At 35.1% G+C, this 27,433-nt stretch overlaps 1 long non-coding RNA gene across 1 annotated transcript in view; it reads left to right on the top strand.

Moving 5' to 3' along the window:
• Positions 1-26,714, top strand: part of LOC144616136 (uncharacterized) — a 102,797-nt gene extending 76,083 nt beyond the window's left edge. Inside the window, exon 4 of the long non-coding RNA XR_013555139.2 lies at positions 26,475-26,714. This is a non-coding gene — a long non-coding RNA (uncharacterized LOC144616136). The remainder of the gene's footprint in view (positions 1-26,474) is intronic.
• The last annotated feature ends 719 nt before the right edge of the window (positions 26,715-27,433 follow it).

Genomic DNA, 27,433 nt, shown 5'->3' with positions numbered 1-27,433 from the left:
CACCGGTTTGGGGTTTTGTTTGTTTTTTTTTCTAGCTGCCTTAGGTGTAAAGTTAGGTCGTTTATTTGAGATTTTTCTTGCTTCTTGAGACAGACCTGTATGGCTATAAACTCCCTTATTAGAACAGTTTTTTCTATATTCCAAAGATTTTGTACCATTGTTTTTTTTTAATTTTCATTTGTTTCTATGTATCTCTTGATTTCCTCTTTGATTTCTTGGTTGACCCATTTATTGTTTATTAGCATTTTATCTAACCATGTATTTGTGTTCTTTCTAAATTTTTACACATAATTAAATTTTTACACAAAATGTACAATTATTGTATCTCGTTGTTGGATTGTTCCCTTTATTGTATGTATTGTCCTTTGTTTCTTATTATAGTCTTTGGTTTAAGGTCTATTTTGTCCAATATGAGTATGTCTACCCTGGCTTTATTTTCACTTCTAGTTGCATGATAAATGCTTTTCCATCCCTTCACTTCCAATCTGTATGTGTCCTGCATTGTGAAATGAATCTCTTGTAGGCAGCATGTGGATGGGTCTTGCTTTCTTATCCATTCTATCACCCTATGTTTTTTTGATTGGAGCATTCAGTCCACTTACATTCAAATTAATTATTGATAAGTATGTACTTGTTGCCATTTTGTTATTTGTTTTATGGTTGTAGTTCTTTTCTGTTCCTTTCTTCTGTTACTCTCCTCTCGTAGGTTTGCTGGCTTTCCTTAGTGATACACTTGGATTCCTTGCTCCTTATTTTTTGCATATCTATTGCTGGCTTTGATTTGGGGATACCATTAGGTTTATATATAACATCTTATGTATATAATGGTCAAAATTGATGGTTTCTTAAATTTGAACCCACTCTACAAGCACTAAATTTTTACTTTTATCTAAATTTTAGGCATAGTTGTCATACTTTATATCCTTTTATTTTGTGAATTCCTTGACTGATTGTTTGTAGATATACCTAGTTTTACTGCTTTTGTGTGTCTTACTTTTCTTACTCCTATCATGGTCTTCCCTTTCCATTCAAAGAGTCCCCTTTACCATTTCTTGTAAGGCTGGTTTAGTGGCCATGATGTCCTTTAAACTTTGTTTGTCTGGGAAACACTTTATCCCTCTTTCTATTCTGAATGATAGTTTTGCTAGATAGGGTACTCTTGGCTGCAGGTGTTTTCCCTTCAGCACTTTGAGTATATCCTATCATTCCCATCTGACCTGCAAAGTTTCTGCTGTAAAATCAGCAGGTAGCCTTATGGTGTTTCTCTTGTATGTAACTATTTTCTATTGCTGCTTTAGAAATTCTCTCTTTATCAGTATTTTTTGACATTTTATGTTAAATGCCATATGTCTTGGTGCGAACTGCCTTAGGTTGATTTTGTTGAGGGCTCTCTGTGCCTTCTGGATCTGGATTTCTGTTTCTTTCCCCAGATTCGGGAAGTTTTCAGATATTATTTCTTCAAATACATTTTCTTCCCTCTTTTCTCTCTCTTCCTTCTGGGATCCCTATTATATGAATGTTTTTACACTTGATGATGTCACTGAACTCCCTAAATCTATTTTCTTTTTTTTTTTTTCTCTCTCCTGTTCAGCCTGATTACTTTCCATTACCCTGTCTTCCAGGTCACTGATCCATTCTTCTCCTTCCTTTAATGTACTGTTTATTCCATCTTGTGTATTTTAAATTTCAGTTATTGAGTTCTTTATCTCTGTTTGGTTCTTTTTGTTTTCTATCTCTTTGTTAAGGGTCTCACTGAGGTCATCCACTTTTTTTTATCAGGTGCAGTGAGTATCTTTATGGCCATTACTTTCAATTATCTGTCAGACATCTCTGTTTCATTGAGATCTCTTGCTGTGATGTTGTCCTATTCTTTCATTTGGGACACATTCCTCTGTATTCTCATTTTGTCTGGTTCTCCATGTCTGTTTCTATGCATTAGAAAAGTCAGCTACATTTTTGCCCTTGAAAGTAGTGGCCTTATGAAGAGGAGGTCCTCTAGTGCTCTGTAAGCCAATGTCCCTTGTTCACCAGAACCTGTACTTCAGGGGTGTCTCCTATGTGTGTTGCCTGCACCCTAATGTTGTGGCTGAATCATGTTTTCCTTCAGTTCAGTCATCTGCAAAGCTGTCTTTGCCGTTTGTGGACAGGGTTTGGTTCCTTTGTTGATAACGTGCCAGTCTGGGGCTGCCTTGGTCTCGTGTTGGTTCACACCAGGCATTTGCCAGAGCTATGAGTACACCAAACTGCAGGGTGCTCTCTCTGTGTTGTTCTCTGAGCAGCTTCATTGGTGGGTGGGACCTGCTATCAGACTGGAAGCTTGCCTCCAGCTCAGTGCTGGGGCCATAGTCAAACTCATGTGTGTGGTTTTCTTCCTCTTTGCCTGGAGCAGGAGTTATTTTGGGGTGCTACTCAGCCGATTGGGGCTGCTTGCACACCGTCATTCTTGTGCCACTTTGGATAGACTCATGATGAGGCTGGGTTGCAGGGGGAAGGTTCACAGAAGAGCTCGGGGATAGGGTGTGCTGTTAGCAAGGCAGATGGAGAGTGTTAGTGCTGTTCTGTTTCCCTTAGTTGTCCCTGTAATCCAGGTTGCTAGAGAGGGGGTGGGAAATGGCATTAATCTGTTCTTTTGTTCCAGGACATGCTCTAAGATTAGTAAACAAATCTCTCTCTGGTATACCTTAGGCATTTTTAAACTGCTGCTTCTATGTTGTATCTTGGTGGGGTTGTTTGTTATGCTGTCTTTTTCAGGGTGGGGACTCAGTTTCCTTTGATCCTGGGCTCTCCAGGGCCAAGTCAGCTGAGGTGTTAAGCCTCACTGGCTATAAGAATTTACAAAGTTAAACCCCTCTGGTTTTCAAATCCAAATGTTATGGGGATTTGTATTCCCAGTGCAGGTCCCCACGCCTGATGTGCGGGGTCTGTTTCTCTCCCCTCTCTGTGCCTGTGGCATCCTTCCCTCCCACGGACAGTCCTGTAGGTCAGTTCGGGTCCAGACCACATGTCTGTTCTTCTTCTCTGTGATGTAATCTTTTCTTTATGTTTTTCTTTCTTTTTTTTTTTTTTTTTTTTTTTTTTTTTTTTTCTTTCTTCTGGACGGGAGAGGGGACTGGGTATGTTTTTCTTTCTAAAAATTTTTTTATTTACATTTATTTATTTTTTGATAGACAGAGACAGAGCACAAGTGGGGAAGGGTCAGAGATAGAAGGAGACACAGAATCCGAAGCAGGCTACAGACTCCTAGCTGTCAACACAGAGCCCGACAAGGGGCTAAAACTCACAAACCACAAGATCATGACCTGAGCCGAAGTCGGACGCTTAACCGACTGAGCCACCCAGGTGCCCCTCTTTATGTTTTTCTGCAGTCTTGCCAGTCTTCAGGTCATTTTTCTGGGTTATATACACCGATAGGGGTGTTATCTAGGTGTACCTATGGAACAAGGTGAACCTAGGCTCCTCCTACTCCACCATCTTTTAACAAAAACTAAAATTTTCTAATTCATGAGCTGCAATATTATCTACTCTATGTCCATCATCTATTTCATTGAAAACTATAGGGACTATCTGTTCTTCTAAAAATCCAACTCTTGTTGTAGTCCTTAAATCTTATTATTTAAAAAAATGTGATGAATTTATTCATTGCTTGGATGTGTTAAAATAATTGTTAAAACACTTAAGATATAGGTGAATAATCAAGTGTAGTGGAACACTTTATCTTTAACACTTTAGACAAAACTGAAACTTATTTTCAGACATGCTAAGAGTTTGTTCCACAATTCAAACATTAACACAGAATCTTTCTCCCACACTGTCTAGTATAGGTAATATTCATCAGGCTTTCTCAGTGAAGAGAGCAATGAGTTGATTTATATTCTGGTGCAATCTTAATCTGAGTATCTGTTCAAAAATATTATGAATAAATATATTTTCCTGTGGTTAGAGCTGGACCTTCAGAAAGTAATCCTGTTCAGAACTTAAACTCCAAAACACATTTACAGATAGTGATAACATATTTTTGTGTCACAGCAATTTCAAAGTATAAATACTTACTTACTTACTTACATACATACATACATACATACATACATACAATGTGTTCCACACTTTAGATTCTTTCTCAGCCTAACAGTTGTGCTCGTATGTGCTTCCTGAGAATGAAAACTGAACTATCACACTTGTATTCCTCAAGAAGAAGCATTTTCGGAGGCTAGGAATATTAGATTCTAAAAATACATAAATACATATTTTTAAACTTTCTGAAATGAACAATTTGAGAGAAAATAACTTCTGTACTTTTTGACATGATGAAGGGTGTATTAGAAAAGTTTACCTTAAATGCTACCCACCAATCAAATAGCTCTTTCATTTACAAACCAAATAACTTGTCTGAAAATGACTAGAAATATTTCCCTAAACCTTCAGTTATGCTAGATCTTGGCTTAGCTTTTCTTTGCTTTTTTATTTTAGTCTGTCTCACCAGTGTCAATGTTCTGATTAGTTTCCACTGCTATGAAATAAAAGTGATCCACATGTCATCTGTTAGATATGATACTTTTATATGCTGTTCTTATTTTCAGACTTCACACAAGTTAAAAATTGTCCAGGAGAGAGAATTCCTTTTCAATTCAATATTGGTCAAGTACAAACATGTTGTACACATAATAAATTCTGTTGATACTCTTTGGTAAAGTATAAACTTCCAGTTTCAGGTTGTTTTTTTTAAAGTTGTGGTCATGATACAAATTTATAGTTTCATTTTTGCAGTTATGCAGGCTTTGAATTATTAAAGCCACCCTGAATGTTTTGTGGAACTACTGTTTACATGCGGCAGTTTAGTTTGTACACAGATTAACAATAAACCAATCTGTAAACCCTTCTTTGTATATAATTTCTGAACTTCCTTCTTCCTGCATTGCTGGAAAATATTTTAAATGTATTTATGACATACATAGTATCCAAAGAATAATATCCTTGGCCAGATTTTTAAAAATTACATTGATTTTGAGACTTCTCACACAACAGAAAACTTTTTAACTGAGGCAAGTATGATAGCTTAGTGTCATTCAAGATATACCAATAGAAAACGTGAGCGTCATAAATGTTAAGTGCCAAAGTGGTTAAAATCATACCGATTACACTTCACATGGAAAACCACCTCAATTTACATTTTACTAGAAGCAGGAAAAACCGTATCCATGTCTTTTCATTTATTCAACTTAAAGTTCTTCACATTGAAAATGCTACTTATTTGCCTCTTGGAATGACGTATTTGTTAGCAGTATGGGAAACTAGCGAGGAGGGTATAACATCAGAATTTAAGGTCTTTCATCGTTTAAATTTACTCTGTGAAACACTTCTGCTTCTGCATGCAGATGGGCTAATGGTGCTGCGACTGTCATTAACCCAGAGTCATTTCCAAAATGCTATACTGAGAGATTATTTTCTGTGATTATAGTCTTGGGCTTTCAGTTGCATGGCCTATTTTTGAGCATAAAGTCATTTTCTTTTTTGTCTCTTAGCAAAACACAAAGATTTTGCTAAAATGAATTAACTCTGTGGTTGATTGCCTCCCAACTGTATTCTCTCAACTGCAGCTACTGTCTTTGCAAAGCACAAGGCATTGCTCTAGGTCATGCCCCAGTAAGTCACTGACATATCTTTAAACGTGCTTGCTTCCATCAGTTCGTTGGGTGGCACGGCTCTGTTCCTCATTGATTTTCACACAACCAGCCTAGCAAATCTGAATTCAAATAAGCAGCACTTTGGTGCTGATGAACTCGCTATTCTGCAACACTTCCATTTCATGCTAAGAACAGAGTGTGGATGGCACTGGGAAAATGGAATCTGAATAAGATTTCAGACATTGATGTTCTATATTTCATTGGAATTTGTACCTTGGCTCTTTAAATCTTAGCCTCATCAGGGAACAGATGCCTTACTCATCTATCTATATAAATCTGTGTTACATTTATCTTCATATCTAATCACTTCACCTGAAACTTTCTTGTATCCCTATATCTGAGTTTTTTTCAGACTCACTGCTGCTTGTCGCCCAGGTGTGAAAGCTGGGAGCTATATTTACTTCCTTTTTCATTCTTAACACCCCTACCCTGTCACTAGTAAGTCCTGTTTAACTTCTTGTGTTCCTCCAATTACTCTTTCCTTGCCTCACTGCATTTTACCCCCCTTCAGTGACTTCCTGTTTTAGTCAGTAAAAGCTGAAGTCCTTACATGACCCACATGGAGGAAAATAGAGGATGATACAGTGGTAAGCTCAGGGAATTTGTGACACGGGACATTTCCAAAGAAAGTAATCTGAAATGGACACAATATTTTGTATATAAATCTATTGTACACAATTAAAATTGCCTTTCATTATAATCTTCCTGTGGATAGCTTTTCTTTGTGTCATCTCTGCCTATGGAGCCATGTATATCCAGGGTATATTGCCCATAATTCCGAGAATCTTCGCGGAAAATTAGAATTTTTAGATTCTTTGCAGTTCCTTCTGTATTAACTTTTATTCTCATTTCAGCTTAATATTGTCTCATGGATTTTCATTCTAATTTCATACATGCCATATCTTATACAATGGCGAATGTTTTCCTGTCATTTTTTCTGGATACAGCAGGAGAATATTTTCAGAAGTGTTTACTTTCCATAAATCTTCAGGATGATTTCACGGTCCTCCTCCTCCGCTCCCTTATTTTTTGTTGTTCAGCAACCATGAGCATTTTTTCCGTGCTTTGCTCATTCTTAAAATGAGGTGAGCTCCCACAAGACTTGGTTTTGGTTAGGAGGTAAGTGGTTGGAATGCACTTGCCTCAGATCTTTGTTGTTTTGGTGATGGTCACGGATCCCTTCGGACCCACAGCTGGAGTTTAGGTTGACTTGTTCATTCGTTAGTCTAATACTTGATTTCCGGAAAATATTCTCTTCCAAAACTGTCCTAGTTCTATGAATCTAAAAAAGACACTAAAAACAAACAAAACGTTCTATTCTCTACACTCAGTGTCATTAGGGTTGTACTTTCTTGGCCATATCATACTTTACCTTCTGGAATCATTTATCCCAGGAAGTAGGGTAATGCTGACAACCTCCTCCCATCCCCTTCACCCTTTCTTTACACTCCCCTCTCCCCACCTGGTTTATTCCAGGTCTGTTGACTTCAGCTGTTTCAGAATTGATGTGCAAAGCCAAAAGGAGTTGGAGAAAGAAGAACTCTCTGCCTCAAAAGTAATTAAGACAACCGTCTATTTTTCTCTGACTGATACCAATTTTAGACTTAAGGCAGTAGGTAACTTGCCACTTTGTGAGTCTGTGTCGTGAGATTCAACCTCTCACCTATATTACTGAAACACAGCTAGTAGTTCCTAAAATCAGTGCTATTTTTTCTATGGACAAGTAAATATTTCACATTTCTGTTAACTTCTCTTTGAGGCTTGGTCTTAAAGTCTCACATTTTCTGTAGCATTTAAAATATAGTAAGCTGAGAAATTTTATGGTTTTGGTCTGGTTCACTTGTTTTGAGATAATTCCAAGAATTTCACTGCAGCCTTCCCTTTCAGACCTCAGTTGTGGGAGTAGAATACTCAGGGTGAGCTTGGTTTCAAATGTGATAGTATATGAACTGTGAGGGTTGCAGATGGTTTAGTCATATTGTCTTAAAGGCATTGAATCGGAAACATTTCTTGTCATTAAAATGTATAAAAAAACGTGAGTTCAACGAATTTAACAGTAACGCTTCTCTAATAGAACATTGCATGTTGTGGCAAAATTGAATGCCATTTCAAGAAGGTAGATATAATCATGATAAAATATTTGGGAGTTGTGTGCTTGACATTTAATATATGCATAAAAATAAGGCATAACTCAATTCAATCACTCGGGCACAGAGATACACTAAGTACTGAACTTAAATTTGAGATCTGCAACTGTATGCTCTGTGTGTAGCCCCTAATAAGGAAGCGTAAAATTGCCAACGGAATAGAGAACATGATTTCTGACCTTAGGAAATTTGCAATTTGATGGATAGTCCGACCTTTTGATGTTATGCAGACCAAATAACTCAATATGTTTTTTAAAAAGTAAAGCCAAACACAGCTGATCCTTGAAATGCTGATTTTTCAGCACAGATCAAAACAGCAATAAACAGAGGAAATGGAATATTTTCCTATGAAGGGTAAATGACTTGAAAGAACTTACACTTTGAAAGTTTCATCAAATCAGTATTTTTTAAATTACTAATCTGCTCATAGAAATTTGCCTTCTATTAGAATCTTGACTGTACTGAACCTAAAGGCCAAAGACTCTCGATACTGTATACATAGCAGACTTATATTAAATGTTTCTTGAATTATAAATAATGGATATATAGTGTTATTAATTAAAAATAAGGGAACATGGTTGACTTGCATTTGAAACTTTTGTCTATTTTAATTTTAGATTTCTTTAAAACTTTGTGAGACTCCTAGGAATGCACAGGTGAATAAACTCTACTTTTTATACATTGATTAAACAACAGGAGACTTGTTAGTACATTAAAAGTCATGCTTTCATTTATCATTAACCTCTTAATGCCTACTAATCTTACTTGCTATTTTCTTACCAGTCAGTAAAATCTGCTATCAGAGATTGCCATGGATCTTTGTTCGTTTTTAATGTTTACTTTGAAAGAGAGAGCACATGAGAGTGGGGTAGGGGCAGAGAGAGAGAATCCCAAGCAGGCTCTGCACTGTGTAGAGCCTGCACTAACAGTGCAGAGCCCAGCTCAGGGCTCAGTCTCAATCATGACTTAAGCCGAAATCAAGAAACTGACTGAGCCACCCAGGCACCCTGCCATGCCATGGATCTTAGTAATGTGGGTTTTTAGCTTAGCAAAAAGGCAGCAGCAATTTTTTTTTTTTTTTTTTTTTTTTTTTGATAACAGGCTAAGAATCTGGGACTTAATCTGAGACTTTAGATGCTAGCTTCATCTTATTTGCCCCTCAGGTCAGCTCTCCACTCTTCTGCATTCTATTCCCAAAAGGCTGAAGTGGGGGGACATAACTGGTTTCCAATAGAAGAACCTAGGCGCCAGATTGGAAGGAGTGGGGAGTGGGAGAGAAGTAGCAGGTCCTCTCAGGGCAGCTTTTCCCTGTAACTAATAGCATCCTTTGTTTCTGAGGCCGGGCCTTGGAGGATCTAGAAACAGCCCTGTGATCTGACACCACTAGGTTCTTTCCATGTACCCTGTACACGTGTTTATTAATCCTCTTGGTTAAATCTTTCTAGAAGAATCATAATTTGAATATTCATTCTGTTTTCTATTGGGACCCTGCAAGAAAAGACCTTTCTTATTTTTATGCTGTGTGCTACAGAATCAAAACATCACCTTTCTCAGGAAAGAGTAACATGATGTGATAATTTTGAGAACCTTTAGGAAAATCATTAAAATACCATTAAATCTTTATTTGAATCACTACAAAGCTTTTTTTCTTTTTCAAAATGAAATGATGAAACAACAAAAGAATTTCTCATGTGTTAAAGTTTTTTTTTTTCTTCCTGTCTCTTTCCTGCAAGTGTATTTATCAGAAAGAATGCAACTATCATGCATTATGAAGTAAAATCATTCACTGGGAAATGCTCACAGACATCTAAATTAATGAACTAAATCTGTCACTTTCAAAATGCTAAACTCATTGGATTTTTCAAGAAAATGAAATAAAGACTACTCCCTGAAAAATTTTTAAAAAACGATACATTCAGTTGAAACACAATTGATATTATAAAACCTGTTTTAACAATGCATTGCGGGGACTTTTTACTAGTGTTGTATGTCAGACTGCTTCACAATATTTTTATTCATCATATTTTTATGTTGAGAATGTTATCCATCCTTGAATTCAGGATTTATAAATCATTTTATACTCATGATCTTGAAGTAAACACAGTCCACATTAATCTTTTGGTTACTTGATATTTTCTTAATGCCTGTGCAAGAGACTTTATACATCAAATGTGCTTGCTTATTTCTACCTTAGACTCTTTTTCAAGTAGTTTGCCACGCATCTCTGTATCAGGATTATGAGTGTCTGGTTCACAGACTGTCTTCAATACTTCTTTAGGATTCCCTAAAGCACATATTACAAAGCTATGCACACCCTACAAATATTTGTTGATAGATTTCAGTGACTAAAGATACTCTGTAGCATATGCTGAATTCTCTGATTATGGAATTTCTAGGTACATAAAGCTAGTTATTTGAATCAAGCTTTAAAAACATGGTATTTTGGCTTTGAAAGAGACTATCTTACCCTTACTCACTAGCCTGTTGGCAGATGTTAAAATGTATATAATATAACCAACATTGTTTTAAGCAGAGTGAGGAATGGAAAAATGAGATACAAATAAATCCATAACTTCAATAAGCTTACCATGGTAGGCACCTCTACACATTTTAGCTTACTCAAATGGAAATGTTTTCTCCATTAGGAGGAGCCTTCCTAGCGTGAGTTGTATTAGGAGTCAGTGCTCTCCTGCCACCATACTAGGGATGAGTAAACTGGATCTTCCTTCTTTTAATTGCTGGGGAGAGAAGAAGGCATAATCTGCTGAGACTTTGAATCTAAGAATTTAACGCAAAAACACAGGGAGGTTAAGACATTATTTTGGCATTGAGGTTGAGAGATTGAAGCAGTAAAGGTAAAGAGTATATCTTATTCAGACTGTTTCCAGAACCAACCTGAACTGTTTTCCTGTTTCCTAGCATCCTTGTATCCTGCCTATAGCCCAAGCTTGGTTCTACAGGCTTTATTGATTCTGTAAATTCTATTTCTGCTGACGTTATCTAGAGTTGCTGGCAATCAAAAACTGGAGTTGATGAATCAGATAAAAGCTAAAATTTGTATAAAATTTTGAAAGTTAAACATTAATCAGGGGAATACCTGTACGTGAAATAATGGTTGAATGTGGGCTCTAGTTTTCCCGAAAGATCCCATGGAAGAGAAGACCTACCTGTTGGAACTTGATGAAAGAGTAGACTTTGAATAAGTAGGAATGAGAGAGTTCCCTTCATGTAAGTAACATTGCCAACACCAATGGATTGAGGAATGAATGGGATTATGTGGGGGCAGTGCCATTTTTCCAGAATGAAATAAGTTTTCATTCTTTTAAATTTCACTAGAATTTTCTTATATACATAAGAATTTTCTTACATATATATTATTTACATAGAATACCCAAATTTGTCAAAAGTCTGGTAATAGTATGGATTATAGTTTATATATGTTTACATAAATATCAATAGATTCTTAAATAAGCATGCATGTAAATGACACATACACGTGTTTATTTTTTAACGCTTTCTTACTTAAAATTGGACCCAACCATTTGAACTCTTTAATTTCCTAAATTCACAGCTGCTGCCAGTGTTCTTGCCTTAATTGATGGCAATGACAAGAGGCAGGTACAGGTACTTAAGACATACTCTGAGTCAGCCAACTCTGAACCTTCAGCCCATGGCCAGATCAAGAATATCTCAGTGATGTTAAATAAATATTAAATCAAATGTAAATTTAAGTATATCAGGTTGAGTACAAACAACAGAAATTTAAGGTCCAAACTGCCCCCTTTTTATTTAAAGAGGTGTTTTTATTTTTTCTATCTCTATTTATGTTTCTCAGTTTCAAAAACATGATAAGCATTAAGGCCATTTTAGTCAGTGAATTAGAGTTAAATCTTATAATTTGGTTGAAACTGGCTAAAAATAAACGTTTGTGCTTTAAGACTTAATTGAATTAAGCACAATTTTATTGAGTGTCTTCCCATATGGTTGTCAGTGTCTTAGTAAAAGAAGAGCAATGAATGATAAATAGGAGGAGATCCCAGGCTTCAAGAGGCTTGCATTCTAGAGAAAAAGACATTTTTGTTTGTTTGTTCGTTCCATTCTGGGGGACACAATAGGTTTCGTGCTAAACTATGAATGGGAATTCACCCTCTGTGTTTTAAGTCAACATTTTCTTCCCCATTAAATTGTGGGAAATTCTCAGGCAACGCAACTGCAAAAATATTGCCTCAGGAATATGCCTCTCAAAGATTAATATTTCTCAATTAAAAACTGAGAGGTCAATTACTTTTTATCAGAATCATTAGACATATTTTATAAGTGCTTTCATGATTCTTCAGGAAGGGGAAAATAATCTTAACTATTAATATAGACTGAATCTAGGAGCACCTTGTCTCTTGAACTTAGAGCTTCCTCTGAATTTACTCTCAATAAATTCTTTATGCAAAGCACTATTTAATAATATCTTTTAACATGTCACATTGTTTTAATGGTAGCAGCTCTTCCATGGCAAGTTTCTCTAAAGGGAAGTACAGTAGACTGAGATTCAAAATTCTTAGTATAACCTTGGTTCTTGTGCTTACCAGCTGTGTAACCTTTTAAAAGTGTAATAAGCACACCCAATTTACCTACATCATACACTTATTGTAGGATTATACACAATAATGAATATAAAATCTCAAATGAAGTGTGAAAAGCTACAAATAGAAGCAATTACATTTTTAAGTTTAAAAAGGATGCTCAGTTGAAAATGGTACAGTATATTTATCATTTAACAGTTAATTAGTTTCTACTCTTTATTGTCCTTGACTTTACAGAGCTTATATTTTCTTCAGAGAGAAAGACAGTATTATATGTTTACCTTACATACAACAAGATAGTGCCATCGTGCAACAATACTTGGCACAGATTTTTCACAGAAATGTTCAACAAGGAAAGGACTTGTGAAGAGGTAAATTAACTTCAGTCTAACTTGCCAGGATATGTGCCATGACCATGGACTAAGTCAACCTTGAGGAGGGGATCCTTTTTGCATTTGTACCTATTTTCAGTTTGCACAAGAGTCTCTTATGTGTTAGGAGCATCTTGAGTGCCATTTATATCTTAGGAATGAAACTTCAAAATTATCCATTTTTAATTATATTGGCAACAATATAATATTGCCCACAATACAGTTGGTGATCTCTTTATATTAGATTTGTTATTTGAGGCTGAAGAAATTGTTCTGATGATTTTTTCATTATACTTAAGACTGATAAACATAATGTGTCCTGTTTTTGTACTTGGACAACAAAATGATCAAATTGCAATATTTTAACTACAAACATTATTATTTAGCTATTTAAAATTATTAAAACGTGGTGACAAACAAGTATTCTTCTGTTATCAGTATAGTCACTGTGATTCACTATTGATCATCTTAATGGTTAATTTCTTATTACCCCAAACCAATGGCTTCTGATTTGTTACACTGTGTATCTTGAATTATAGTGAATTTCTCTGCTATTGTTCAGGATACATGGGACATCAATAATTACTGCCTGAGAGTTCAATAAACATGAGATAAAACTATCATGAATTAAATAAGCATTTAGTAATAACCATCTAAAGTGAATATATATGCGGTGCCTGGGTGGCTCAGTCAGTTAAGCGTCCCACTTCAGCTCAGGTCGTGATCTCGCAGTCTATGAGTTTGAGCCCCAGGTCAGGCTCTGTGCTGACAGCTCAGAGCCCTGAGACTGCTTGGGATTCTGTCTCCCTCCTCTGCCCATCTCCCTCCCTACTTGTGCTCTCTCTCTCTCACTCTCTTTCTCTCTCAAAAATAAATAAACATTAAAAACAATTTAAAGTGAAATTACATGTGTGTCCTATATTAAAAATATTTTACATATATATTCATATAAAATTTTGCAGAACACAAAAAAATTTATCTTTAAATATTTAATATGTAGAATGTCTTTTCATTGTAAACTGGTCCATTAAAATTTTTTTAAATGATACAGTATTCGACATGGATGTAATTTCCAACACTTTGTGTCTCTTCTTGTAGTGGTTAGAAACACACATTACATAGTCACAGTCACATTCCATTTTGAGTGTATTTTTACTGAAGTAACATGCTGAACTTTAAAACAAAAATAAATATTTTAATCTACTCTTCTTTGCTTTCTCTGCATTATTATTTCATCAAAGCAACTTTTTCGCTCTGAAATCCAGATGAGATATCATAATGGAAAATACCATCAATAATGGAGTATTTTTTTTTTTTCATGGAAAAGAAAGCAAGGTATTCTAAAATTCTGAGACTTACTTCTCATGTTTGATAATGTGTACCACAGGGCCTCCTCTTGTTGCTGGATAATGTTTCTCATATGTACACTTACATTTTATTTTATTATTTTATTTTTTAAGCTTATTTTTATTTTTGAGAGAGCATGAGCAGGGGAGGGGCAGAAAGAGGGGGACAGAGGATCCAAAGTGGGCTTTGCACTAACAGCAATGAGCCCAATGCAGGGCTCAGACCCACAAACCATGAGATCACAACCTGAATTGAAGTCAGATGCTCAACTGACTGAGCCACCCAGGTGCCCCCACACTTACACTTTAGTATGGGAAGAGTCACAGAAAGGCATAATAGCAACCAGTTGAAATATTTAAACAAGCAGTCCAACTCATATTTAACCAGTTTTTAATTGTTAGGACAAAATACATTCTTTTGGTTATTTTTCATAGATTGCTAGATTTTGTTCATAAATAAAAAATAATTATTGTCATTTGTGGGAATAGTAATACTCCTTGAAGAACATACAAAATAATTTTTCTGATGAATTTTGCATGAATATAGTGAAAAGATATGCTGGAGATTTGAGTTCCAGTAACACACATCCATGTCATGAAAAGTAAGAATGACTTTTCACAACCCAATGGGGAAAAAAAAAAAAGATGATTTTATAAACCTTGCATAGGACAAAGCCTTTTTGCATGATGGAGTTCATGATCTTCTGGGAAGAAATTAACTCTCCTGGTGAATAGCTTAAGCAAATATATGATGAATTTTAATGGTAATAAAACTTTTTTAGAAAACTACTCACCTAATTCATTCTCAGTTGACTGAGATGAAATGAATGAGATGAATGAAACATTAAATATCTTTAAAAATGCATTCATTTTTTTGTATGAAGTTTAACAGTTATTCTGTAATTTGAGTAATTATTGAATTACTGAATATTAAGTAATTTTCCTCAAAATACCTCTACCAAAAGTGAATCTTTGAATTGGTTTTAGTGGTGTTTTTTTTTTTCAGCAGTTTCAGGTTTATAGTAAAATTGAAAGGAAGATACAGAAATCTTTATGTCCCCTGTGCCCCCCCCACCCCATGCATAGACTCTCTCATTATCAATATCTACCACCAGATGGTACGTTTGATATACTCCATGAACCTTCACTGACACATCACAGTCACCCAAAGCCCATAGTTTACATTAGAGTTCACTCTTGATGTTGTATATTTGAGTTTAGACAAATATATCCATCATTAAAGTATCATTCAGAGTATTTTTATTGTCCTGCAAATTCTCTGTGATCTTCCTATTTATCCCTCCCACTACCTGCAACCCCTGGCAATGATTGTTGTTTGTTTGTTTGTTGTTTGTTTTACTGTCTCCATAGTTCTACTTTTTCCAGAATGTCATATAGTTGGAATCATACATTGTGTTAGCCTTTTCAGATTGACTTCTTTTACTTACTAATGTAAGTTTCTTCTGTATTTTCATGTCTTGATCACTCATTTCTTTTTAGCACTGAGTGATATTCCATTGTCTGGCTGTATAATAATTTTCTTACGCATTTACCTCCCAAAGGACATCTTTCTCACTCCAAGATTTGACAATTATGAATAAAGCTACCACTTGCTTCCATGTGTAGGTTTGGTGTGGGCATACATTTTCTACTCCTTTGGATGAATACCACGGAGTATAATTTCTGGGTCATATGGTAAGAGTGTGATTAGTTTTGCAAGAAACCGCCAAACTGTCTTCCAAAGTAGCTGTGTAGGTTTTGCATTCCCACAATTAGTGAATGAGAGTTCAAATACTTTGATGTGTTTTAGATTTGGCTACTGTGATAGGTATGTGGTGGTATCTCATTGTTTTAATTTGCATTTCCCAGATGATTTGCAGGGCATCTTTCAATTTCTTATTTGCCATCTGTATGTTTTCTTTTGTAGGGTGTCTATTAAGGTCTTTGACCCATTTTTAATCAGGTCATTTGTTGTCTTATTGAGTTTTAGGAATTTTTGTATAACATGGATATCAGCCTTTTATGAGATGTCTTTTACAACAATTTTCTTCCAGATTATGGTTTGTCTATTCATCTCTTGACATTGTCTTTCGAAGAACAGAAGTTCTTAAATATTAATGAAGTCCAGTTTATCAATTTTTTCTTTCATGGGTCATGCCCTTGGTATTGTATATAAAAACTCATCACTATGTCCGAGGTCATCTAGGTTTCTTTCTGTGTCATCATCTAGGAGTTTTATGGTTTTGCATCTTATACTTAGGTCTATGATCCATTTTGAGTTAAATATTTTTTCTTTTAGAGATAGAGTATGTGAGCAGGGGAGAGGGGCAGGGAGAGAGAGAAAATCCATGCTCAGCACAGAGCCTGTTGTGGGATTTGATTCCATGGCTCCGGGATCATGATCTGAGCCAAAATCAAGAGTCAGGTGCTCAACCACCTGAGCCAACCAGGCACCTTTTGAGTTAATTTTTATGAAGCATGTAACTTCTATGTCTATATATATATAGTATGAGGATGCCCAGGTGTTCCAGTACTATTTGTTGAAGGGATTATCTTTGCTTTATTGTATTGCCTTTGCTCTTTTGCAAAAGGTAGTTGATTGTATTTTTGGGTACCTGTTTCTAGGTGTGCTATTCTGTTCCATTGATTCTAAGATTAATTGCAGCTTTATAGTAAGTCATTATGTCAGATAGTGTTAGTCATTCAACTTTGATCTTCTCCTTCAATATTGTATTGAAAATCTAGGTTTTTTGCCTCTTCATATAACCTTTAGAATCAGTTTGCTGATATCCACAAAATAACTTCCTGGAACTTGTTAATGGTTTTGGCAATAAATTATGCTGAAGAAATACTCAAAAGGGTCAAGTTAATGAGAGAAAAGATCAATTATTCCAGTAACTCAGAATTCAAATCTAGTAATATATAAATTATTATTGAACTTTTTAAATTAAACGTACCTGCCTAGTGAATTAGTGAATTGCTCAAAATTGAGACAAAATTTCCTCATGAACTTATCAGGTGCATGTAACCAGAAGACTGTATCCTCTATTTGTTTTAAATAATATCTGTTAAGGAATTTAGGATGGTAGGAAGGAGATAAGAAATATAATAGAAAGAATTTCAGAATGTTTATACTATATTCGAGATGTATAGAAAAAGAGAAACATATGGGGCGCCTGGGTGGCGCAGTCGGTTAAGCGTCCGACTTCAGCCAGGTCACGATCTCGCGGTCCGTGAGTTCGAGCCCCGCGTCAGGCTCTGGGCTGATGGCTCGGAGCCTGGAGCCTGTTTCCGATTCTGTGTCTCCCTCTCTCTCTGCCCCTCCCCCGTTCATGCTCTGTCTCTCTCTGTCCCAAAAATAAATAAAAAACGTTGAAAAAAAAAATTTAAAAAAAAAAAGAAAAAGAGAAATATAACAAATGTGAAAAATTAATCCACCAGAGAAAAGAAGCCTTCTAATGATCAGGAATATAATTTAGTATAAGATGTTAAAATATTTGTATGTTGTTGATGTTAGGATTCCTCAGTGTATAGCATTTTAGTTAACATAGAAAAAATGCGCTAGCAAAATGAAAAGCCTGTGTTGGAAGTGTAACATGATTGGTTTGTATATGTATTAAGTTTTGGGCAGAATTTGTATGAAGAAAAGACCTCTGGTATGTTTATCATTTATTTTAAAAATTTATTTACAGATTTTTAAAAAAAGCTACAGTTCAAAATCTGGTTCTGTTTTATACTTTTCAGTTGAGCATGAAAAGTTGTTATATTTTTTAAACCTGGCAGATTTTAGTGGTAATTTTTATTTGAACAATGGATTATGTTTGGGTCTCATTTAAAAATTTAAACACTTTCCAATGTTTTAAATTACATGTATAAATTTAATATTCAGTTTAAATAGTTCAGTTTTTTTTTTAATCTGCATACTTAAATGATTATAAGTATATTACACTTAAATGGAATGAAGCTTAAAGTCTCTTTAATATTTCAAAATTGAATGTAAATATTTTTTAATAATCACACATCTAAATTACTTTATTACATATGTAACTTGAAGTTAAGAATTCTAATTCTTGTCAGGAAAAAAAAATTGAATATTTGGAAAGGACATAAAAATTACTGGGTATGAAGTTCTGGCAATGTTAACTAGAATCACAGCATTATAGGATTTTGTGGAGGGGTGCGCTTTTGATTGGCGTACAGCTTGGTAGAGATAGAAGTTAAATTGTAGAAACTGATAACAATGTAAGTTTGTTGATCACAGAAATACAAATCATTCCTGCAAATGACAATACAAATGAATTTGCCACATAGATAATCTAAATCTCTGCAAGTCAAATTTTCATTTGAACTCGTTTTAACATCTTATGGGCTCTCTTGGCAATTAATAAGTTAAATATAATCTTTGATAGTAGTCATTTTATAGTTTTATGAGAGTCATGGTTTTACTCTTTTGAAAATTCCACTTTAACACTCTAATAGGCCGACACCCTAAGAGTCTAATATTTGACATAAAATACCAAAAAAAGAAAAAAAAAATGAGGAACGATGTCTTTCTTAATGCACAACTATGAATTCCAGTGTTTCACTTAAATTTTACTGTAGGTAGTTACCCTCCCAGAGCTGGAAGGTAGATACACACTAAAAGAATACAAAGCATTCCAGATAAATCATGTGCCACCAGAAATTTCTGCCTAGTAGGAGAAGCTGCAAGTATCCCTAAATTGTTCTCATCTCTGCAACTATCATGTTAAGCCCCTTTTTAGAGTTATAGTATCCTGAGCTAAAAAATCTTGCCTTATTTCTGCTACCTCATGGCACTTTCTCCTCAGTCTTCAACTTTCATCGAAGTTACTCACTTGACGGGATTATACATTGTGTCTTCTCTTAAAGGACATAAATGTCTAAGTCTAAACACCTTATAACCTGATAAAATTCTAAATTCTTCTATATTTTCAGGACCATTAAACTTCTAAGGCTATTTAAAATACTATGTAATTGATTTATAGGTATTTTTACACAAGTTTTTTTCTATTAGGTTCAATTTACTAACAAATTGAATTCTTAATAAACACAGACATTTTTACAAATATTTGACAGAAAAATAATTTTATATCTCTAGATATAACTACAGTTAAACTATATGGTTTAGATAAGAGTCTTTGAGGAGTAAATTACATAAATATTTGCATGTTTTATAAAAATTTTCATACTTGTGGATAGCAGAAGGCTGATGGGTGGGGGAAATGGGTAAAATAGGTAAAAACGATTAAGAGTACACTTATCTGATGAGCACTGATTAATGTATGAATTAAATAAATTTTAACATACATTTTAGTTTACAACTTTTAGCCAAATAGTATGAATGAAATCACAGCTTGCGTAAGAAAAAATGGAAAGTTCATAGGATATATTTAAGATATTTTACATTTTTATTTCCCATCAACTCAGGAGATTATCATGAATGTTTACAAAAACCAGTACTTGACCTTGAGAGGTGACTTATACCCTTAATTTAAGCCTAGAAATGACACCTTTATTCAGCATAGGTTTGGAAATCACATAGCACTCCAAAGGTCCTTTGCCTAGGGGACCTTCAGGGCAATTGCACTGGTTTGAAACAATAATGAGCTCTCTATGAGGCTGACTATGGAAACTTATCTGTCATTCTGACATGTTAGAAGAAATCTACTGGAAATGTTGGTGGCAAGAACATGAAATGGACTTGTTGCGATATAAGATATCCAAAAGGAGATACATTTAAAGACATCCCATTAATCAAACTGACAATGGAAAGCCCAAACAGAGAAAAGAGTACAGATGTCTTACTAAAGTATGGCTCATTAATTTTTCTTTTTTCCCCTTTCCTTTTCCATATTTTCTATTGCAACATTGCTTGATTCTGAATATAGTCAGTTTCATGGGGATGATTTAAAGCCTGGTAGTTACATTACATAGTAATTTATTTCAGAAATATAAATATTAAAAAAAAAAAAACAAACCTCAATCTCACCCTTGAGATTTAAACTTCTGTTTCCTAACCTAGGATTAAAAATAGCTTGTAAGGAAATGTTAGGTTGGAGATCTGTAAGAGTTTCCACAAACCAGTGGAATCCAAATTGTTAATGAAACAAATGGTTTGTAAAAGATGTCATACTGTGGTAGAGCCCCTCCCTAAGGAATATGGTAAAAACCTCAAGACAAGGGAAGGCAATCTGGTTATGTGCATGTATGTGACATCCCTCACAACTCTGTAACATAGACCGCCCAGACTGTATGTCTCTATGTTACCATGTATGGGAGACGAAGTAGAAATTGTATAAAATGCTACACTCTGCTGCACTCAGGGCTCAGTTTTTTGGATATGAGCTCACTGAGCCGGTGTCGGCACAAATAAAGTTGCTTCCTAGAAAGAAAAGACTTTGTGTGACAACTCTCTGTAAAAACCTCAGTCCTGTTACAATACCAAATGTTAAAGTACTCACTCTAGCATTCGCCATAACTAAAGTCTAAACATTTTAATTTTAATTAATTAATTAATTAATTTAATTTTATATTTAATTTTTAAAAACACCTTAAAAACTTATTTTTAAAAATTTTATTATAATCAGTAAATTAAACAAGTATTACTCATGAAGTATGAATATGAAGAATTTTTATTAGCTTTTTCTGCTGATACTTTATTTGTAGTTCTAGTTCTTCCTCAAACAAGATAAAAAGAGTACCTTGTTTTTCTTGTATTCACAAGAATTACGCATAACAAAATTACTTGGTCACTTAGACTTAAAGAAATCAGAGTGTTGGGAAGTTAACATGCCTGGTCCAGTGCAATAGCAATACAAATTCAAGTCTTGGAGTCCCTGCTTCTTGAGCTAAGTCAAGTTGTAATAAGACAAGCTGGCAAGGTCAGGCTCTTCTCACTCTGTCAGTTCCAAGCTCTCTGCTTATATAGCCTTGACTTCTGATCCTTGAAAGGGAAGGAAGGAGAACAGAAAAGGGACGGGAGCAGTAATATTTACTTGGCACTATGATGGCATTATCCTTTTCTGAACATTGTAGACTCTCATCAGTTGCTGTCATTTTTCTTTTGAAAATGTTCCCATCTGCCGTCCCCCAATTTCAATGGATTAGTCCACTATGATGTTTTCCACAGGGTAAATATTTTGTCTAGTTTCTTATGTGTTTTTCAATGGCTATACATCCAGTGTTGATTTTATCTTATTTTTGTTAAGTCTGTTTTGTTTGGTGTTTTTGTTTTGTTTTGTTTTTAATGTTCTCCAAATGGTTTTCGTGGGGGTATCCACCATGATCCCATACCAATTCTCATCTAATTAAAGTCCATATTTGGTCCAAGGAAACACTAGTTCTCACTCCTAGAAAGTTTTGGAAATGAAATTCTCCTAAAAATGTGGCTCATGTTCTATGACAAAGATTCTCTGCCAGCCCTTCTGTCCCTTCAAATTTCTAAAGAATGACTCAGACACTAGTTCACTTATCACCTCACAAATAGTAGAGGACGTTGACCAAGATTTTACTGAATACCTTTGAAGCCCTTTCGCTAGACTTGAGTTCAAGGGGTAGCAAACTCTGTATTCTTCTTTAGAAATGGTGAGACTCTAGAGAAACTCTTTTCAAATAAATCCTCTTTGAGGGTCATCTTAACTTTCTAGCCACTTTTTGCCAGAAATGTATAGTTGACTAACACATGGCTGTTAGTCACATGAAATCGGGCTGGCCCAATTTCAGTATACACCCTGCATTTGGGCCTCAAATTTTACTTTGGAAACTTAGCAATAGTCTCAGCAAGAGATATAGTCAGATGTAGTCAACAAGCAATAGTCTCAGACTAAGAGAATTACATTTTAAAATCTAGGCAGAGGTAACTTTAAGAGACAAAACAAATACAGATAGTTCTTAGGTACATTTCTTCCCACCTCTGACACTTTAACAGAGTTGACTAAATAGAAGAATAGTGGATTATCAACTATTAAGATCATTCTTCCACTGGGGACCTTCCATTGCTACATAGATATAAAGATGTTTCCTGCTCCTCATTTCAAAGATCAAGTTCTATTAGAACATTTGTGATGATGCATACAATCCAACTTCATCTGGTTTAAGTATGCCTCTGGGGATTGGAGGAAGCCTAGAGGTTCTAGTGTGCTCTCCTACTCCACCAACTATTTTTTCTTAACAAACCCTATTTTATATTTGTACTAGCTGGATGTATACACCATTTGCATGAGAATTGGCAACACTGAAAGGACAGATACCACTTTGTCCCCTGTATTATATGTTCTTAGAAGTGGCAATGTTTAACTGGCTTAGCTTGGAAATGAGAAACATTCCTTCTTAGGGACAGTGGCTATAGGGAGACTATAAAAAAGTGTCAGAACTGCTGAGAGAGGCACTTTATATGCCATGGGTGGGGGCAGGGGGCGGTCATGATATTATTTCATAGCCCAGGACCAAGCCAGGTGGCCAGTGTTTAGAAGACCTGAACTCCATGAGTAACCATGGACTCTAGAAGCCCCAGAGCCTATGGTGGCTGTTCATCTATAATTCCAGAACTGGAAGAAGTGGTACTAAGCCACTATAGGCCCCAAACAAGCAAGCCTTTCTAAAGTGAAGTAGATATGTCACAAAAAGAAATCATGGATAATTGGGCCAGTGAAAAGGAGGCTAGATTTTGCAGAGTCTGGGGGAACCCTGCATGAATGATAATGTGTTGTATCTAAAAATTAGAAGATCATACAGTTATAAGGATGAGTCGTCTTGGCTGTTGTTGCAGACTTCTCCTAAGATCAAAGGGGACAAACAGACCTACTTGAAATAGATCTTACCAGCTCATGAAAACAAAACCAAAGCAAACTTGGAATTTTGTTGTTGTTGTTTTTGGCTATTTCTAGGGAGCAAAAACCCAAACCATTGATTGAATATAAATTCAGACTTAAGAGAATTATATTCACAGAATAAACTAGACCAATTCTAAGACCTAGTTCACACAATCTGAACTCCCCAAAAGAAGAAGTTCAAATTCCTAAACTTATTGGATACCAGAACTAACATGGCTATTGTTTTGGCTTTTGTTTTTTGATGGACTTGCTATTTTTTTATGTTGGCCCACATAACCTGATAGGGCTATCCAGGGTGTGTGAATGTATGTTCTTGTTGATTAGATAAATTCATTTGTAGCCCTGTTATTGGATCCTGTAACAATCAGTTACATGTATGGCCAAGAAAATCTTGAATACCTAAAGCTGGCCAGAATTGTACAATGGGAACACTGTTCTTATGTTAAGAAGAGAACATGAATTTGGTACTTTCATGTAAGATTCAAAACACAGATAGAGATAGTATGAAATGCTATCTTCTGCTTTAATAGCTTGTGTGGCTGGTAAAAGTTACTGATACTATAAGCCACAGAGGAAGTAGTCACAATTGTTCCCGCTGTGCCTGATATCACTGCAAATTGCTGATGCTACTGGCAGTTGGCATGCTGTTCATAATATTCCTAATGCTCTTTTTTATTTATTTTTTGAAATGTTTATTTATTTCGAGATAGAGCGAGTCAGGGAGGGACAGAGAGAGAGAATCCAAGCAGGCTCTGCACTGTCAGTGCAGAGCTGGACATGGGGCTTGACTCATGAACCACAAGATCATGACCTGAGCTGAAATCAAGAGTCGGATGCTTAACTGACAGAGCCACCGAGGTGCCCCCTAATGCTCTTTTATTTAAAAATACCTTTCCTGGGGTGCCTGGGTGGCTCAGTCGGTTAAGCGGCCGACTTCGGCTCAAGTCATGATCTCGCGGTCCGTGAGTTTGAGCCCCGCGTTGGGCTCTGTGCTGACAGCTCAGAGCCTGGAGCCTGTTTCAGATTCTGTGTCTCCCTCTCTCTCTCTGACCCTCCCCTGTTCATGCTCTGTCTCTCTCTGTCTCAAAAATAAATAAACGTTAAGAAAAAAAATTTTTTTAATAAATAAATAAATAAATAAATAAATAAATAAATAAAAATAAAATAAAATAAAAATACCTCCTGAAATACAATTGCGTCCGTTTGTTTTTATCTGGAAAGGCATTCAATACACTTATATGACTTGATATCCCAAACTATGTTATTTGCTTGTTGGACCAACTCTAAAATTCTGCACGTTGAGTGAAATTTAACTATTGTATTACATTGATGATATATTGTAATCTTAGAAATGCTGATAAAAATGCCTTCATTACATTTCAAGCCATTCAAGCTAGCTGACTATATATGGGTCATGAATGGGGTCAATATCTAAGGCTCTGGATCTCAGTGATTGCTCAGAGCCCAGGAGGACAGTCCACATCTTCCTATTGAAAAACAAAAAACAAAAAAACCTACACCCGTAACCACTAACTGCAAAGACAGAGGCTTGGTCCTGGATTGGACTTTTATAATTTGAAAACTGTACACCCTGCAGACCCAGGCATTTTACTAAACTCTCTCTACTAACTCAACAAATAAATTTGAATGAGTGCCCACAACAAGGAACCTTGAAACAATCTTGAGAACAATGAAAGAAAGTCTTCTCTGGAGCCATGTATTTCCTTCGGAATCCATAAAATTACAGGTGTTTGCGACCGTGAATTTCTAGTGTTTGGTCACAAAAATTTCAGAACTACTTGGTGTCTTTGGCATGGATACTCACCTCTACTTTAAGTTTTGGAGTACACCTCTCCTCCCCCAAACCTACTGTTCTGTGGTATGCGTACATCTGCAATTAGTCCCTGATAGAGAGAAATAATTTCTCTGATACAAAGCCAGGAGTTCCAGTAGTTTTACCCAGTATTTCAACTCTTTAACGTGCTCTCTTTCAATCAAAATCACATAAGCTGCACAAGGCCCAGAGTTTCACTGTAAAATGGAAATTGCACCTCGGGTCAAGGGACAGCCTCCAGGCATTTGAATCTACACAAGACACAAGGGAAGATAATAAAATGAAAACTAAGAAAAAAAAATTGAACCAAATCTACAGGGGCTGTAATGTAGATAATTGTCTTTATAATATATTTATGAGAATAAGTAAATGCTTGCTTATTGGGGACCTCATGTAGAGACTTGCTGCCCAACGAAACATAAGCTATAATTTTTTTACTGTATAGAAGTAGGTAATTCTGAAAATTTTGGCTGGGTAATTCTGAAAATTTCGGAAACTAAAAATAACCAATTGTAAATCTTACAATGAAAAAACACAATAACTAAAGCAAAAATAATAATAAAATCAGGAAATAAAATGAGGCTAAGTAGACATAATAGGAGAGAGTAAGTGGACTGCAAAATGGATGAGAAGAAAATACTCAAAATGAGGCATGGTATTAGATAAATGGCCAAAAATACAGAAGGGAAAATAAATTTCACAGAGGAAAGAGGGAAATGGTCTAATATTTACACAATCAACTTCTGTAAGGGAGAGGAGAGAGGATTGGAGAAGATGTAATATTTAAGGAAATGATGGCTAAGAATTTTCCAAAACTTTACACATAATAAACTGTCTCAAAAATTTCATTGAACTCCATATTGGTTTCTGGTGGTTTTCACCACCAAATGAAATGATACTTCTACAAGGAAAGATTATAATGGTTCCAATAAATTTGAAATAAAACATTTGGGCTCCTTATTACACATGAGAATAAAATTTTGTGTGTGTTTTATTAAAATGTAGACATAGTACATTGTTGGATAAATAAATGACTAATTTTCAATAATAAATAATATTTCTACTACATTAATGGGGTCTAAATAGGCTGTGAGTAGAATCCAGAGGATTCCCTAAGTGTTACATTATTTTGCCATTTGTAAATGTTCATTGAACCTCTCAGGGCATGATCCACATGGACTTAGGTTCATCTGTAATAAAGATATCTGGCAAAAACTCTTGACAGAAGTATTTGTCTAATGCCTGTAGAACATGGAAATGGATAAAGGAATAGCCTCTTAACTGGCTGCAGAGATTAAGACCCACTAATGTCATTTATAGTAATTTTTTTCTTAAAATTAAATAGAAGTTGTGATAATTGAATGTTGTATTTTCTTTCCTCAAACATTCTATATAGGCTATATTGGTAATGTCTGAAAAATTTCAAATGTTGCTGAATGACATTAACATCATTATTGGATTTTTGATACTGGAAACAGCATATACCGTGGAAATTATTGTTAACATAATGAATTGGCTGAATATCTCTTTGAGGAGAGAGTAGGTGTTCTTAACCATACATGAAGTAATATTATGTGTATGGAAAATATTAAAAATGCTTGTGAGCATAGTACTGAATGTACTATTCCTAATTCCTGCTTTCTCTCCATCCTTCTTATCTTTTCAGCCATGTCAAATGAGCAACAATTTATACCATGCAATGACCCCTCCCTCTTCATGTCATTGACCAGAGTTGATGGACTCTGATCTAAGTAAGTCAATCTATAAACTGATTAGATATATCTGATGTATGTTCTAATTTATGTACTAATGTATCAAGACACATATCTTTTTTGGTTGAATAGAGATTTGGGTAAATAAGTCAATCAATGGTAGAACTGGAGTCTAAATAATACTGTAAGGATAGGTCTAGGGAAGCAATTATGGCCAAATTACTAGTTCCATGAGTTATTATTGCATGTTTATTCATATCTTTAAATTTTTCTATAGTAAATATTTGTAATAAGATGGGAAATTTAGAGGATTCAGTCTCTATTTGCTTGGGGTGGGGGGGACTAAAGACAATGATAGTGCATTTATATATCCTTTCAGGATCAATATTCACAGAATTGAATGTAGATAAATAATATTGGTAATTTATAACTTTGAATAGAGGCAGTGGTGAAAATACAAACCAATCTTTCCCCATTGAGACTGAATTCATGCTTCTCTTTAAAGTTAGAATTAATTTATTACAATGTAGAACTTGAAGATGAGGATAAACCAAGAGGTAAAAAGAAAATCCAATCTAATCCTCTCTCAAATCAAATGAAACCTTATTTTTTTCTAGAATTAAATACTATTAAAGTATTGAGAAACATGAAAGAAAAATTAAAAAAAAAGATGTTGAGATGGGAAAATCAGGAATTGCATAGTACAGCCAAAAGAAAAGACTAAAAGATAACAGGGTTTTTTTTAAAAAAATTGCTGTTTAGCGTTTTCTTTTTATCTTGAAGGATCAAGAACTGAAAACTGAAAGTTCTCAACCAAGCCCAGAAACCAAATTTCATTGATTCATTGATTCATTGATTCATTTATTTATTTAATTAATTTATTTATTTTCTGAAGTATAGTTGACATACAATG

Source organism: Panthera onca, chromosome B1, assembly GCF_046562875.1.
Source record: "Panthera onca isolate mPanOnc1 chromosome B1, mPanOnc1 haplotype 2, whole genome shotgun sequence".
NCBI lineage: Eukaryota > Metazoa > Chordata > Mammalia > Carnivora > Felidae > Panthera > Panthera onca.
The sequence above is the reverse complement of the archived record's forward strand: the minus strand, read 5'-3'. Positions and strand labels throughout refer to the sequence as shown.